This window comes from Melozone crissalis, unplaced genomic scaffold (assembly GCF_028551555.1).
Source record: "Melozone crissalis strain CALT ecotype California unplaced genomic scaffold, PUWL_Pcris_2 ptg000019l_1, whole genome shotgun sequence".
NCBI lineage: Eukaryota > Metazoa > Chordata > Aves > Passeriformes > Passerellidae > Melozone > Melozone crissalis.
The window spans coordinates 14,142,760-14,155,312 of NW_026535797.1; the positions used below are offsets into that span (position 1 = coordinate 14,142,760).

At 36.7% G+C, this 12,553-nt stretch overlaps 1 protein-coding gene across 4 annotated transcripts in view; it reads left to right on the forward strand.

Annotated features, from left to right (window-relative positions):
- LCOR (ligand dependent nuclear receptor corepressor) overlaps window positions 1–12,553 on the forward strand; it is an 84,194-nt gene that overhangs the window by 25,220 nt on the left and 46,421 nt on the right. For all 4 annotated transcript variants that reach the window (XM_054276591.1, XM_054276594.1, XM_054276592.1 and 1 more), the window contains exons 2-3: window positions 4,640–4,705; window positions 5,122–5,201. The gene's annotated coding sequence lies outside the window, so the exon portion shown is untranslated. The remainder of the gene's footprint in view (window positions 1–4,639; window positions 4,706–5,121; window positions 5,202–12,553) is intronic.

Genomic DNA, 12,553 nt, shown 5'->3' on the forward strand with positions numbered 1-12,553 from the left:
TTTGAAAACCTTTACCAGTTTGAGACCCTGGTACCAACTTGATTAATGTTGTGACATTTCAAAGTAATTTTTTTTCTTTTTTTTGAGCCCATTGGGACTTCCACAATATTTCAGGACTTTTTGGAATTAAACACTGCTGCAAATACTCTGAGTAACTCACAGGAAAAAACCCAGCACATGTCCATTGAATATTAAAACAATTAACTTACAAATGTTAGTAACACCACCTTGATGGATTTTGTTGAATTATTGCCATTCTATTGAACATTTTGTAATATACTCCCATACTCCTACATATTTTATCTAAAAATTCCAATGTATATGTTCCTTGATTTTGATTTTATCTTTGCTTACTTTAAAGCTGTTTGCATCTCCTCTCTGACTTTTGCAACATTTCTGAGTTTTGATTTAACTTCTCTGCTCTGAGTCTTCCTGTCCATCATCCAACTGTTTGTCTCCTCTTTGTGCTTTTACTCCTAGTCACTTGGGTTTGGGTTTTGTTGTTTTTTAAATTTTTTTCCCCCATTTAGCAGGTCAGGTTTTCTCCCCCATGGGTTTGATGGTTTCTGATATGTTCTTAGATGGTTAATAAATTTAAACAAAATATATAGCCAACTAATGTCTTGAGTGACTTGACTAAATTTCCAGCTTTTTGAAGTTGTCCTTTTAATGTGCAAATTGCTATATATTTGGCTGTTTATTATAAATAAATGCTGATGAATCGCTTGTCTTAATTTCTATTGCAACCGGTCCATTGGAGTTTGATTTGATCCTTGTGGATCACTTCCAACTCTGGATATTCTGAGTCTCTGGTTCTGTGACCTACTGTACTTAACTGCTGGCCTGGGTACCACTCATTAAGTCTATTGAGGTTTAGTTTATAAATTGATATTCACTGATTAAATTTATATGCACAGATAAGGGCTGAGGAGTTGACAACTCTGTATGTTGCTTTTAATTTTCTACCCTTGCTGTGCTGATTTTTTTTGAGTTATTAACAATGTAATAATACATTCAAATCAATAGTAGTCTGTGGTTTTTTACTTCCCCCAAAATGATTTGTACCTGGAAGTTAAAGTCAAGCTTTACTGCTTTGACTAGATGCATATCTAGGGCTGAATTATGTAGTAACCATTCAAAGGCATATTTGAGCTGTGCTGTCTTGAGGGGGAAAAAAAAGCATTGTTTGACATGCTAGGCTCTGTGTCAATGGCACTCCAGAAGTGCATCCCTATCTTTTTCTGAAGATCTTGCATTCCTGTTTTTATAGTAGAGAATGTGTCTCTGGGTGATTTGCATTACTAGATACTGTTATCCCAAGGAGCCTGGAAGCTACTTAATGTTCACAAGGGCTCTCAGTTTTAAGGGAGAAGAGGACATGAGGGCTTAACTGGTTTTTTTTCCTTTGTTTTAAATTGTTGTCTTACACCATTAGCCATCAAACTACAATTACAATTTAAATTTCTGACAAAATATTTGCTCATAGACGGGTAAAAATGCCAAGAAAAGATGAAAATAAAACTGTTTAGGTGCAGAGAGAAAACTAGTGAAAATTGATCATGCTGAAGACTGCATAGTCAACCTTCCCCCTGCCTTCTCTTTAGTTTTAATTTCTTTCCTTACTACTCTTAGCAGAAAAAATGGCACGTATATATTCTAATTTTTACCAGAGGATGTTTTAGCGGAGGCTTTACTTGTTTAGAGTTTAACTGTTGTGAAATGGGAATAAGTGTGTAACAACCTCTGCATTTAAAAAGTTATTCCACTGTTGCTTCAGTACTAAGGATTTTCTTTCTTTGTTCTGGGATTTATTTTTTCTAATTCTGCACTTCCTAGAGAGCCTTCTGGAAAAGAGAGATGTTTTAAAGTTTATAAATTCAGGGTGATTTTTTAAAATCAAAATATTTTTTTCTAAATTCTTATACTAACATCCAGAAAGTGTTTTTCATTGGAAAGGTCACCAGTAACATTTGTGAGAGTTAAATATGTGGCTGCTTTGATTGTGAAGAGCATATCAGAGATCTAAATACAACTGATATTGAAAATCTAATACTGATTTCTAAAATACTGGAATTTTCTTTCTTTTTCTTTCTTCTAATTCTGTTATTCCTGCAACTTTTCCACTGGCTCTGCTCCTCAGCTGCTATAAACTATCAGACACTGAAACACAGATGATGAAAATATAGAAAATGGAATTTAGCAGAGAGAGCCATGTTAATTTCTGTTCCATTTGAAATGCAGGAAAATATCATCTGCCAAATGGAAAAGGACAATCGGTGGGAAAAGAAATGTTCTTTTCAAGCTTCTAAGAGCAGTGACAATGGAGAGAAAAAATACTATAAAAAGTAGGCAGCTCCTTTTTCAAGATTTTGTTTTCAATGTATTCTGCATGATTAACTGTACACAGTTGCTCTTTTGGAGCCCTGAATGACTGAACACAACATCACAGGGCTTAAACTGCCTTTGCTGCATTGCACTTTGCATTTGGGGGGAATAGGGCTCAGCTTTATGGCAGTTTCACCAGTCTCTAGTATAATTTTTGAATACATTCATACTTCCCTTATTTGCCTTTTTTAATGTCAAACATTGCACATAAGATGTTCTGCTGTTGCTATGCAACTGCTAAATCCAATATTTAATATTAATAAAACCCGAGTGGCATTAGCATCACTCAGAACAGTGGGCTAGCAAACTACGATCGTACAATATCCAAGCTGTAAAACTTGGCAGGGACTTCAGTGTGCAATTGCATGCATGGCAAACTGTGGGGCATGAGTCACTGCCAGTTACTATTAAAAGATTGATGAGTTTGAGTAAAATTTCTGAGGTCTTTTGATTTTTATACATATATACACATATATATAAAATAGAAGTTCTGAACAAAAAGATCAAGAACAAGGTTGGTTAGCTATTTTCCTTAAGGTTTCATTTCAGAGTCAAATTCTGAGGGTCTCTACCCATATGTTAAAAACGTTATAAACTATTCAACGTTATAAACCTATGGGTCAATACCCTGATTCTCCTATTTTTCTTCTAGGTCAGGTTGGTCGGCCCTTTCCCACTGTTCCTGCCACTTCCTGAAGCCTGAATTGGCTTTTTTTGGAGGCAGTGCTACTTCTCTGCCTGACAAGGTGCTGTTCAATGGGATGTGTTTCCAGTTTCTCCTCTTCCACCTTGTTTTCTGATTTCTCCCTATTTCTCTTCACTCTTGACTGTTATTTCACCTTTTTTTTTTTTTTTTTTTGATTCTTGGTTCTTTCTGAGATTATATTTTTAGTGTTGTACCTCAGCAATGCTTTTGCCATCTAAGTCGTGTTGCACCCTGCAAATTCTGTAGCATCCTGCATCGGATTGCTGAAGATGTTGGTGCACTGACACTCTTGCTGACTCCCAGAGGGATGAAACACTGCCATTTCCTTTTGAAGACTGCTCTCCAAAACATAACTTAGATATTAGATCTGGATGAAGTCAGAATTATTTTAGAATTACTACTCTTTTGAAGTGTAATAAACTATTTCCTTCATAGTGCACAATCATTTAGATTTTGACTGATATCTTAAACATTGCTATTTTGGGTAGTTTATCTGTCCCTGATTCACCCATGCAAGTTTCTCTAAATTTAAGACCATACTTTTGCTTCTTAATTTGTTTTTTATTTCTTCTACCACTCAAAGACTCAAAGAAGTAGGAGAAGCTAGAAGCCCCTAGCTACTTGCAAACCATTCTTAAAGCTATGAAGCAAAAAGTATTGGAAGGGGTAGGGAAGGGCAGGCAATAGTAAAGTTGTAGTCCTGAATTTTTCTGGTTATTCCATTTTTATACATTTTTATAAGGTGGGCTTTGTCTATCACTCTAAAGTAATCTTTGTACTTTTCACACTCTGCTAACCCATCTTCTCACAGTACTGGGTGGTGAATAGCTCTGTAGATTTTTTACTGCCAGCAGGGGGGTTAGTATAATATTGATTTAACTTTTCCAAATAATGGCAATAATTTTGGTGCACGTTTTCCCTCTTCTGGAATAAACTTAAATTGATTAGTTTTATTTTAGGTGAGTTATAAATCGTGGCATTGAAGTAGATTGGGCTGTGTGTGTCTTGGATGCAAATCTGTGATTGAAACTTCATTCCGTACTAATATGGCAATGCTGAATCCTTCTCCTTTTAATTTTCTCTCCTCAAAACTGCAGTCCTTGAGGAAACACTGATTCTAATGTTTACTGAAATTCAGAAGAGTAACTGAATCCCACTGAGATGTAAGAATGTATTTTTGAAATGGGGAAAATTTACCTTCTTTCAGTTTTGAGGCTTAAATGAGAGTATTTTTATTTGCGTAGAAATTACTCGGTCGCATTGTAGAACCTGCAGCTTCCTATGTTCTTTTGCAAATGGTTTATTTCCATGTTGTAATGTTCTTTGTTTTTAACCTAGCTACTTAGAAAACTGCAGGAGTCAGTGGACTGTAGGTTGTGCTCTGATTTATCAGTAGTTCAGTCATCACAATTGACCCGTGTATCTTGTAATATTTGGAGAAAACGTGTTGAGCTCTGTTCTTGGAACAGATAAATATAGAACTGCTATTGTGAATATTGTGGTGACGTACTAATCTAGAAAGCTAACAATTCTTTTATTTGCTTTTAGGGTTTGAAAGTATTCTAGAAGGCCTGTTTGGACCTGGATTATTAAAAGATCTCAGTTTGTTTAAAGGTATTCAATCTCTATGTTTGTATCTTGTTCTGCATTTCTAATGACAGAAGCAGCCTCAGCTCTGCCTCTAGAAAATGTGTGTTACCGTGGTGATTTGTGCTTTTTTTTCCCCCTCCCCCAGGCAGTGCTCACAGTTAGTTTCATATTGGCTAAAATTACTAATGAGTGTGCGTTCATCTTTATGTAGCTGGGAGTGTATTTTGCAGTGCTCAGAAAAACAGATTTGTTGTGCATAGATAAAATGTATATAGTTTGGTAATCTGGGGATTTAGAAAAATGGCCGAAATGAAGCCTGAATCCTCAGAAAGCAGGCAAGAATGTTGTGAAACAGGTATTTAATTCAGCATTTCTCTTTTGGCTCCAGTTGTGTCATGGTTTATGAATATGAAGTAATTTGCTATTCTTCTGATTTACAGACTGTGAGCCTGAAGGTGTTTCTGATTGGTCTTTTGATGAAAATTGTCTTTTCTGCTGCCTGAGAAGAGAAAAAGTGAAGGTAACAATGCAGATGTGTGAAGCTAGTAGTTGTAGGGGAGGGACAAAGGGAGGGAGTTTGCTGCTCCTAGTTAACTGAATATGGAAAATCTGCAACCTCCTACCCCTTTCTCCTTTGGAAAAAGGTTTTCTGAATTAAATTATGCAGGTTAATGAACAGACTTGCCTCTTTCTCTGCAACTTTTTCTTTGTAGTATGTAATGCAGGTGGTGGGTTTCTCTTTTTCTTCCCTGTGCATTAGCTCTTTCTGTTTGGTGTTTTTATTTGTTTTGGGTTTTCCTGAGTTCTTTGTAAGGGATCTTGTTGGGAATCATGGAACCTTTCCCAAGGGAGCCAGACTGTGGCTTGTGCATGTTTACTACAGTCAGATGATAGGCTTATCTTCAATATGGAAATGTGGTCCATTTTAACAGTCTAGAATCTTGTTCTGTATCTTGGAATCTTCTTCCCTGTGGGCCATATCCTTTTATTAAAGTGCTCTTGTGCATGGTAGATTTTTGTACTGTGCTTGTTCACAATGAAGTCAGAACCTAAACATGGACAAGTCAGGTTTGCCAACACAATAAACTTGCAGTTTATTTTCTTATGGAGATTATAGTTGTGTATAAAACAAAAGCTTTGGTGCTATACTGATTGTTGTTCAGCCCACGTATTGAAATTGGGATTGTTCTATAACATAGGAAGGAAGGATCATCTGTCTCGGCAAAACTTCCTTGACTGGAATTTGTAACTACTGCTTCTTCCTGCACAATGTAAAACAACACCAGAATGGATCTCTATCAACTTAGGAATTAAACAAAAGCACTCTTTGCTCTGCAGCAGCTAGCATGTAGCTGACTGGCTTGTCCATAAAGGAAGTACCTTGTTGACACTGATATTTGCCATGCTGCCAGTTCATGCATGTTTCTGTATTACAGCTTTTATTAAGGCACAAGAGGAGGTTTAGGAATGCTTGCATTTAGAACAGATGTAAGTCATAGTTATTTCATTGAGACTGACAGCAGGTAACATGTATGTATACTTGTGAAAGGAGCTCTTTTTTTTTCTTACCTCATTTCATAAAAGGACAAAATCCAGTGTTAAACACAGCTCTAGTTAAGCCATTGAATTGATTCAGAAGTTAATTTTGTGGTGAATGAGAGACTGGTTATAGTGTGGGCCAGTTGGACAGTGTATGGTAGGTATTCAAAAAGGCAGTCTTACTGCCCTCCAGCCTCTCTGTCAATTCTGTTGGGTTTGGGTATTTTGGCTTTTTGGCTTGTCTTTGTTTTGTTTTTGAAGGAATAATATGTGTCCTTTTAGGTCTAGGGTTTTTGTGTGTCATCTGAGAGATGGTAGGATGGGAGTGCTTCCTTTCCCCTGTGGGTGCAGCAGATTGCTGCCCTGCTGGCACTGATGTCATTAGCTTGCAATACAGAGTTAAATATGATTCTTTCACAAGAGCCTTCAAATAGTGTGAATTTGACAACATCTTAATTAGAATTCTAATATGTGAGACTAAATTGTTGGAAAAAAGGTTGTAACTTAATTGGTATTTAGCTAAATAATGGACAGTCTTCAGTTAATTCAGTTCAACTAAATTTGGAATGGTACTAGTTTTTTTAAAATCCCTTCCATTGAACATCTGGACTGATCTCTGATTCTTTAGGGAGTTGCAGGCTGTTCATGTGCATCCTGTCACCTTGTTTGGAGAAGAACTGGGCAGGGTGGCATGGTTTGGGTTGGTGCTTGCATGAGTGCTGAGTTACAGAATGAAAAGGTGTGTAATGGATTGTGTAGCTGGGAGCTGGATAGCCACAAGCCATGTATTAAGATAGTGTGTGGCTGTGGCTGGCCTGTTTTTTTGGGGTTTTTTTGAGTACATAATTACCAATACCTCCTTTTGGATTAGTTGAATAATCAATCAATCTACTTGATTTTCACCTGTAAGTGACATGTAGATACCTAGTGTAACAAATTCAAAACCAATAAATATCTTCAGGGTTTTTTTCTGGATTTCATTTGCCCATGAGAATTACCTGTAACTTAGGAGACCAGTGGCTATGCATAAGTAAAAATGAGTTCTGGACTTGCAGGATGAGAATTGGAGCCAGTATTTGTTTATTGGCAGAGCTGCTTATGGGGTGAGAATCTACATTAGCTGTCCCACTCAGTGAGAGTTGTTACTGCTTCTGCAGGCAGTCAGCTTCATTGCATGACTTCTTCAAAGGATGGAAAACCACCTTTTGAAGTATTCTAAAAAGATTAATGTATTTGTACCAGCAGTTCTAATTGCAACTACTGAGCAAATACCTGCATTTTTGGCAGTCAAAATACAAGACAAGTTTTGATACAGAAATAGACTTAAGTGTTTTCATTTGAATGAGATAACAAAATACAGACAAAGTAGGGAGCCAGCATCTTCCCAGACATTTTTTCCCAAATCCAAAGGGTTATGTGCAGTAATGTAGAACTTTTAGAAACTGGATTTTTTCTTTTCATCACAGAATGCAGAATACACCATTGTTTCTGCATGGTGTGATAGGAGAATAAGTGGTTACCTAAGGTGCTGCTACCAGGTTATTAATGTGGGTGCCTGTGTGCAGAAATGGACAGGTACCTTAAAGACAAAAAAAGCCATTTAACAGCTCTGGCTGCCTCCATGAGGTGAGAGAAAGATTGGGATGGGACCAAATCTGACACCAAATCTGACAAATTCACATTTGGATAATGTGCAATTGTGGTAATTCTCTATTGCTTGTGGTCTTTATCACTTTTCCTTCTAAAAGGTTGTGGTACAGCCGAGACCCATCAGTTGAGATCGATTGAAGTGTACTTGCCTTATCTCTTTTTAATTATGATTCCTAATTTTTCTGTGTGGTTTGTTAAATAATCTGACTGAGCTATCATTACAGAAGAAATCTTTGGCTTCATGTAGAATGTTTGTATCAAATGAGGTGGTCTCTAGTGTCATTTGCTCATAGTTGGAGCTCAAGCCTAGTTTAAGAAAGGCTAGAAGAAAGGAGAAACTGGAAAATGAATCCTTTAAGAATATTCAGTTGAATATATTCATGTAGAAAAGAAAACACTGTTGTCTACAGTGACATAAAGCAATTCATGTGTATTAAGAGAAAAAAGGAACACACATACATGGATACACAACTAATCTCATTGGTTGGTGAGAGCAGAACAAGAAGGATAATACTCCTAAGCACATTAACTATTTTACAGATATATTTAAGCTACAAAAATAGCAAGAGAGAAAATTACTTCTAGGAGCATATTCTGGATTCATAGGCTGCTTGATGCCAGAATATTGATTCTGGTCTGCAAAGTTCTCTAAAATACCTGGGCTTCAGTGAAAGGACCTCTCAAAATTCTTTTGTTTGTGAAGAAGTGTGTTAAGGTACAGCATTTGAAGAAGTTATTTTAAAATTCAAAATGACTCTGTTATGATTTGGGTATTTTTAAAAGCATGTAATTATTTTACACAAATCTGATGACCTTTGATGGAGGAGCATAACCAATAAGATATGAACTGTGGTAAATGTCTGAATAATTCTGAAGAGAAGTTATCACTCATCTAAAGCAATAACTTGTAGAATAATTGAAGGTGACAAAGGAAATATCTAAAAATGAGTTGAAGTTGTAGAACTCCTACAATTTTTGATGGCTTTAGAATGTGTTTAAGCTGTGTACAGAGTTCCCCAAGTGTGCTGGAACATGCTCTAAAACATTTTAAATGGATTTCATCACTTAAACTCAAGCATTTAGACTGTCACTTTTGTATTGTGTCATTTTAAAATTATTTGATATGGAGGCTAAAACTTGAAAAGATTGTTTGTGATAATCTGCAGATGTGTTTAGCAGTAATGCAGGGTTGCAGCTTTTCTTGTGCATCAGTGTTAATGTAAGCATGTTGTGGTTCCACACTGCAGCATGCTTACATTTATATTTCACTGATATATTTCTTTTTCCTACCATAGATAATAAATGATAGTCAATAGCTGTGGATCAGTCAAGTTGCATGTTTTGAATTTGATAAATATGATGTCAGTCATCTTACTGTAAAAAAATATACATTCAGTAAGTGAGGGAGGTCTTAAAACTGATTAGACCATCTGAATTTTTTTTAATACTAAGCTGGGAGCAGTCATAGTTGCTTTAAAGGACATGCTCAGAATTGAAAATTATCTTGATAAATTTGAAAAACAGGACAAGAAAGACCTGTTTTGTCACGTCACAAGTTTCAGAGGTCTTAAAAGTGATAGGAGTGTAAAATTGGTAAATGACTTCATGGACTGTTTCAAGAGAAGAATTTGTGTTAATACCTGGAGAGGAAAACCTGAATGCTGGTGAAGCCTCAAATGACTGTAGCATTTTGAGAGATGTAAACAAACTGAGTATCATTGAAATGAAGGCAACAAGAATGATATTTTCTTGCAGGTAGAAGGGACTAAGAGGTCTGCTACCCCTAAAGCTTGTCTACAGAAAATTGTTCTCCTTTGTGTTGGCTATGAATTAAAAAGACTGTACAGTCTTAAGGAAAAAACCACGTGTGAGAAGACAACCTAGGGGTGTTTTAGCATTCCTTTTTTACTCAGTGTTCCTGCTTTTGTGTTGAGGTAGGGTGGGAGGCTGGAGGGGGTCCATGGTGTTGACCAGTCAGCCATGGGTGGTCTCTGGGCAGCCTCCTCCTTTTTTTTCCTGAAGATGGATAGGAATTCTCATCCTGTCCTAGCTTGTGGGCTCTTCCCATTCCATCTGTGTGTGTGCTGTGGCTTAAACATGAAACTGCTGTTGCACATCTACACAACAACAGCCTGCATCATAGAGTTCTCTTCATGTCAGCAGTTCAGCATTGGAATTGCTGTATCAACATTTCCTGCAAGGAGGCTCTCAGTGAGCATCCAGCAGTAGTGCTGACAAGGCTGGGCTGCCCAGGATAGGTGGTCTCACAAGGTCACACACTGACCTTGCCTTTTGAAAACCTCAGCTCTGTATTTCTAAGGCTCTTTGACTTAATTACATTGTTATGCTGTTTATCTTAATGTACAAAAAGAGCTTTAGCCCACAAAGAGCATGTGCAAACCACTCCAGGTATCTTTCTCTGAAGGTTTATTGTTTAATAGAGTGATGCTGCATGTTCACTGGTGGATTCCAGGAATGCTCTGGGGCATTCTCTTCCCTGAAGAGAAGCACAAAGAGAATAGAAAGAATCCTGTGTTATAAATAATACCTAAAAGTAACTGAATGGCTATAAATACCCTGAAAAAATGCCCAATGAAAATACTATCTAGATATTACTGGGTTTTTCTTCTTCCTACTACCTGCATCTTGCTACTGAAAACTTAGATGTGATTTAGGACTGTAGAGTGAGTGGGTAAACCTGAAAGTAGTGGTTTTAAATAATGGTTGTTGGTAAGAAGTACTAGAAAATGTGAAAAAACGACACCTAAAAAATCAACAACTCCCCACCCTAACCAAACAAAACAAAACAAAAAAAACCAAACAAAAAACAACAGAAACCAACCAACCAGACACTCCCAAACCAAACAAAAACACCTCACTTTTGGAAGTAGAATAGCAATCACAATCAAATATTTAGCATGAAAGCTTGAATTTTCCTTCTGGGGTGAAAAATCCTGCAGATTCCTGGCATAATTATGGTACAGTAGATAAGAAAACAATTTAAAAGTGCAATAAGCAGAACTACTCCCAGTATATTTTGTCTCATGTAGTCAGTGCTGTACTGAACATGCCCAAAGACTTTTTTTTTTATTCGAAGTGCGAGTTTAAATCTGCCTTTTTACATAACTGTATTTCTTTGTTTTGATGTCTTAGCATGGACATTGATAAAAACCATACATGGAAGGAGATGCTCCTTAATTTGGGGGGTAAAAACTAAGCACTGCCATTTTCTTCCTATTATTCCTCTTCTCTCCTAAATGCAGATCAAGAGATCCTTTACTGAGCTGTTCACCAGCATAAGCCACTTAGAATTTTTTTCTTCTGGCTGATCCCTTTTTCTTCATTCCTTCTCTATGTAGCAAGTGTACAGCTTTAGTTAGTTTCAGTGGATTAAATGGTACTCTTCTTATGTTGCCTTTGTATGAGTAATATAAAATACATTTGTTTATGGTGAGGCAGGGTGCTACTGGACTATTTTTCCACTGAGTTACCAGGCTAGAACTTACAGTGTCTTGCTATAGATGCAAAAAGTGCTAGGAAGATTTGAAATGCATTGTGTTGGCCAAGGGTTATTTTTATTTTAGGCTTCTTCCAGAGCTATAGTCTGTTAAAGAAGAAGCTTCTCCTGTGGGAGCAATCAGGTTTGAATCTCTGGTTTGGAAGAAAGCCTCAGTCATTTTGTGAGGCCTTCACTTCTGCAGGCTCTTACCTTCACAGAATCAAAGATGTTTTTACTCATTTGTTACCTCTGTCATTGCATGTTCTTTTTGTCATAAAATACTGCTTTGTGTCTGTACCCTGAGATAGTATCTCCCTTTGCTTTTGATAGAGAGCTTTTGGAAGTTGTTGAATCACAAATATGATGTGAAAGGCCATCCATGTGGTTCAGGCCAGAGCATTTGGTATTTTTACCCTTAGCACACAGTTTGTTTTACTGTGGGCTTCTCATATAATCTTGCTTCTTAAACCTTTTGAAGTTGAGACAGTGCAAACTTAAGAATTGCTTATTTTTCATTTATTGTGATTTTTGAATGGATTTCCAGTTCTTCCCTTCTAGTTCCAAGAGTCTGAAATCAACTTATACAGTAGAGGCCAAAAAAACAGATGCAGCCTAAATATTATGGTAACTGATACTTTATAAAGGTTAACAAAACAAAACACTCCCTGAAGCCAAAGAGTAGCTGTGTATACATTCCTGCAGTAGGTAAATACAGGTATCTTTAATATAGCTTAAAATGAAAGTGGAAGGAGAGGGCCAGTAAAAAGATTTTTCTCCTGAGCCAGAGCAAGGCATTAAACTGATAGAAATGAAAAAAGGTGTGTGCATCTGGGGGTGGAACCTAAGCATTTAGATTTTGTATTTTTGTAACCTTGCCTTCTAGTTTCTTGACTGTACTTAAAATGAATGATGTATCCTGACATCTCACATGCTTAATTATCCTAGTTTGAATTTATTCTTGAGATTAGTCAGCTGCTTCCAGTTGTGAGAATGGATTTTATTTCGTTGTAGGTGTTGTAACAGCTAACTTAAATTTATTTCACTTAAAAGTAGTTACTATTGAGCTTCTTCACAAAAGGTCCTGTTTGTTGATAATATTTGGTCATTTTTTACTTAGTTTGCATGGATATATGGAGTAAGGAGAACTGTGGATATTTTGCCTTCAACAGTTATTTCTTGGATCT